This window comes from Wolffia australiana, chromosome 15, assembly GCF_029677425.1.
Source record: "Wolffia australiana isolate 7733 chromosome 15, ASM2967742v1".
Lineage (NCBI taxonomy): Eukaryota > Viridiplantae > Streptophyta > Magnoliopsida > Alismatales > Araceae > Wolffia > Wolffia australiana.
Window position 1 is genome coordinate 8547328 of NC_135849.1, and position 4327 is coordinate 8551654.

A 4327-nucleotide genomic window follows, 5' to 3' on the forward strand; every position below is an offset into this window, starting at 1 on the left:
TTGCGCTCACAGCACACGGGAAGCCCAATGAAGGGCGTGATAGACCTCCCGCTACCTGTCGCCTCGACCTAACTAAAGACGAGTTCCTTTGACGACAAGCCTAAGGTTTGTGCTCCTAGTGCAATGAGAGGTTCATGTCGCCATAATGAAGCCAAACTCAACGTGTTCTTCGACGACGATGAGGGGGCCGACGAGGCCAACCTCAACGTAGTTCAACTAGAGTCATTGGCAGCCATGGGTCGCACGTTCCCTCATGCTCGCCATATTCAGAGCAACGTCTTAGGGCAAGCGGTCACTGTGCTGATTGATACAGGTGCTTCGGGGAACTAGGTCTCCCATTTAATCAAGCACACCCCTATCAGATCCACTATGGCAATAGTACCATCACAAAAGGCAACGGTCAGGTCGAGGCCATTCCCGTGGGATTGCAAGGATACACGGCTGTCGTTACCTTGCTTCCAATGGTTGACCTCAGCACGAACATCATCCTTGGGTATTCTTGGCTCCTTACCCTTGGCTGGATGCAAGCCCAGTGGGTTCTCTTCCTCCTCATGTTCCAAGTAGACGGGGTCTGGCACACTCAGGCGGGAAATCCTGACACTAGTTGCACCGGCGTGATGCACCATTGATCCGATAGGGCTCTGGGCACGATCTACATCATGTACATGTTGCCCTCTAGCCATGTTGGATTTTTCCTGGCTTCATCAGAAGTGCAAGCAGTCCTGGAACATCAATTCCCTTGGGTCTTTCACCATCTGGGCGGCTTACCTCCTCAGCGCACCTTAGCCACCAGATCACTCTTCTCCTAGATACGGGTCCCCTTAACTCTTGACCCTATTGATATTCTCATCTCCATAAGAACAAGCTGGAGCAGTTAGTATGGGAGAAACTCAAAGCGGGTATTATTCGTGCCTCCTCCAACTCCTACTCCAGTCCGACTCTCCTCGTCTACAAGAAGGACAACGGGTGGAGGTTATGTGTCGACTATTGTGCCCTCAACAGGATTCTGGTTCCAAACCATTTTCCTATGGCCATGGTTGAAGAGCTCTTCAAAGAAATGCACGACATTACATACTTTTCCAAGCTCGACCTCAAGTTGGGGCATCACCAGATCTGTATGCATCCTCAAGACATCGCCAAGATGGTGTTCTGCACTCACTAAGGGTACTACGAGTACCTTGCCATGCTGTTTGGATTATCGAGCGTGCTAATGACATTTCAGGCCCTGATGAACCACATCTTCTAGCCCGTCCTTAGAGGATTCATTTTGGTCCTCTTTGATGACATTCTGATCTACAATCGCTCCAAGAACGAGAACATGGAGCACCTCCAACAAGTCCTCCAGCTCCTCAACACCCATTCACTCTTCGTCAATATCAAGAAATATTTTTTCACCAAGACCAGCTCAAATACCTGGGCCATTGGGTGTCTTCCACGGGCATTTCCATGGACGCCAAAAAGGTGTGTGCCATGTGCATCTATCTGGCTGCAACCCCTCACCCTCTTGCAACTCTGCGGGTTTCTTGGATTGGTTGGATATTATCTATGGTTTGTGGCAGGTTATGCTGCCATTGCGTGGCCCTTCACATGCCTCCTCAAGAAGGGCATGTTTGCGTGGTCGCTCGAGGCCCAAGTCGCATTCGAGCAATTGAAGCAAGCTCTCTCCACGGCTCCGGTACTCATCCTCCCTGACTTCACTCACAAGTTTGTGTTGGAGACAGATGTGTTCGGTGCAAGCGTGGGTCTATGCTTATACAACACGACTGGCCCTTGGCCTATTTCAGCCAAACCCTCCTATAGACATCTCGGGCTTGTTCAGCCTATGAGCGCCAGTTGATGCCGATAGTATTGGAAATGCACAAATGGCGTCACTACCTGCTTTTCCAGCTCTTCGTCATCCATACCGACCAACAAAGCCTCAAGCACTTATTGGAGCAACGCAAGATTCAAGGTGACTACAATAGGTGGTTGTCCAAACTCTTGGGATACCGCTTCACCATCTAGTACAAGATAGGGACGCTAGTGTGGTCGTAGATGCCTTATCACGTGTCACCCCTTCCAAGGAGTTCACCCTCCAGTCCATCTCGTGGTCCCATTGCGATGATTTGAGTGCTATTTGCCAAGCCGTGTTCGAGGATTCCAAGCTCGCCTCCATCGTTCAAGCCATAAAAGCAGGCCACGCCCCCTCACCACACTTTACCCTTTTTAAAGAAAAAACTCTTATATGATGGCAGGGTTGTGTTATTGAAGCTCTCTTATTTCATTGACATGGGGCTCAACGAGTTTCACTCAAGATTGATAGGAGGTCACGGGGGTTTCCTCAAAACTTACAAGTGCATTGCCTCAAAATTTTATTGGACAGGCATGAAATGTGACATTAAGACCTTCATCAATGCATGCCATGTATGCCAGCAAAACAAGGCCTCCACGCTCACCCTGGCGAGTCTCCTTCAACCTCTTCCGATGCCTATGCACATCTGGGAAGATATCTCCATGGACTTCATCAAAGGACTAACCAAGTCAAATGGTCTTGACTCCATCTTGGTTGTGCTGGATCGCCTCAGCAAATATGCCCATTTCCTTGAACTCTGTCACCATTTTTAGTTAAGGACATTGTTGAATGCTTCACCCACGATGTTGTACAATTGCATGGCACTCTGAGCACCATCATCTCAGATTGCGACAACATCTTCATGAGCGCCTTCTGGCAGGAGTAGCACTCTCTTCAAGGCACCCAACTTTGTCACAGCTCTGCATACCAACCGGAGACGGACGGCCAAATTGAGGTGCTCAACTGCAGTTTGGATGCTTACCTCTGCTATTTTGCAGTCAACCAACCCAGGCACTAGAGTCTTTGGTTTCATTGGGCATAGCTGAACTACAACACTTCTTATCACTCAGCCATCAAGACAACTCCTTTTTAAGCCATTTATGGACATCCACCTCCCACTCTCATTCAATATGGCTCAGCCTCTTCTCCCGTCGGCGATGTCGATAAGCTCCTCAGCGAAAGCGATGCCCACCTCGACCTTCTTCGACAACACCTCGATAGTGCCAAAGCCCTCATGAAGACCCAGGCTAACAAGCATCGCCGTCCTATGGAATTTGTTATGGGTGACCAGGTCTACCTCAAGCTCCAGCCTTACCGCATCTAGTCCTTGGCACTCCGCCCCTTCGAGAAGCTCACTCCTCGTTATTTTGGCCCGTAGACCATTACACCGAGCATGGGTGCAGTCGCCTACAAGCTAGCTCTTCCCCCATATGCCCACATCCACCCAGTCTTCCACGTGTCGCAACTCATGTGTGCCGCTCTAGTCACCATGACCCCCCAACCGCTTCCAAGCCACCTCATTGCCGATCGAGTTTGGCAAGTCGTACCTGACAAGATCTTTGCCTTCTGTCCATCTACCAAAGGCTTCGAGGTTCTCACCCACTAGAAGGGCCTTCGCCATCCAAGGCCACATGGGAATTGGCAGCTCCGCTCTACGATCAATTCCTGGACTTCCAGCTTGAGGACAAGCTGGTCAAATTAGGGGGGAGTACTGATATGATCCACCACTGTGTATTTGTTTGAAGGAAGCCACGCCAACATCCCAGCCCAGAAGCCTTGGCCCAGCCAACCTCGGCCCAGCCCATGAACACTCCCATTTAAGCCCTCACTCGTGAGAGTAGAAGGTAATAAAAGTATCAATATGAGTCTTCCTTCCCCCCCCCTCTCTCTTTCTCTCTCTCTCTCTCTCTTTCTCTTTCTCTCTCTCTCTCTCATTCTCTCACGCTATGACCTCCACCCTCCTTGTTCTCGCAGGTAGACTTTGCCAGCCGAACGGGGACGCCCTCCTCCTTTGGTGATCCTTCGCTTTCTCCTCACCATTCCCATTCTTTCCTTCTTCCTCGGGAACATCTCTCCTCTCCTCTCAGACACTGATCTGTTTCGCTGAATTGAGAATCAAGTTCTATTGAATTTACAAATTAGAGTCGTGACATCCATGCCAAATCTGATCTCGAATCGGGAACATATCATGGATATGTTATTCATAAGTATCTATGCTAAGTATAGCCATCCTTCCGTAATTTTAAATGTGCTGATACTGGACAAAAGCGGATTTGATTCTAGAGCTAGCAGATGGCCAATCGAGTGGACAAAGGAAAATTGATGGTGAAGATAGGGCCAACAAGATCACTACAAGCAAGCAACATTGCACTCACTATAGGCAATAATCAAGTCATGGGTGTCTTTTTTAAGCGCATTTACATGGGATAAGAGATTAAAAAGTCTGTAGTTTCAATTTTTTTATTTATGTTTTTTTCTGTTTTGACTGTTTCCTTT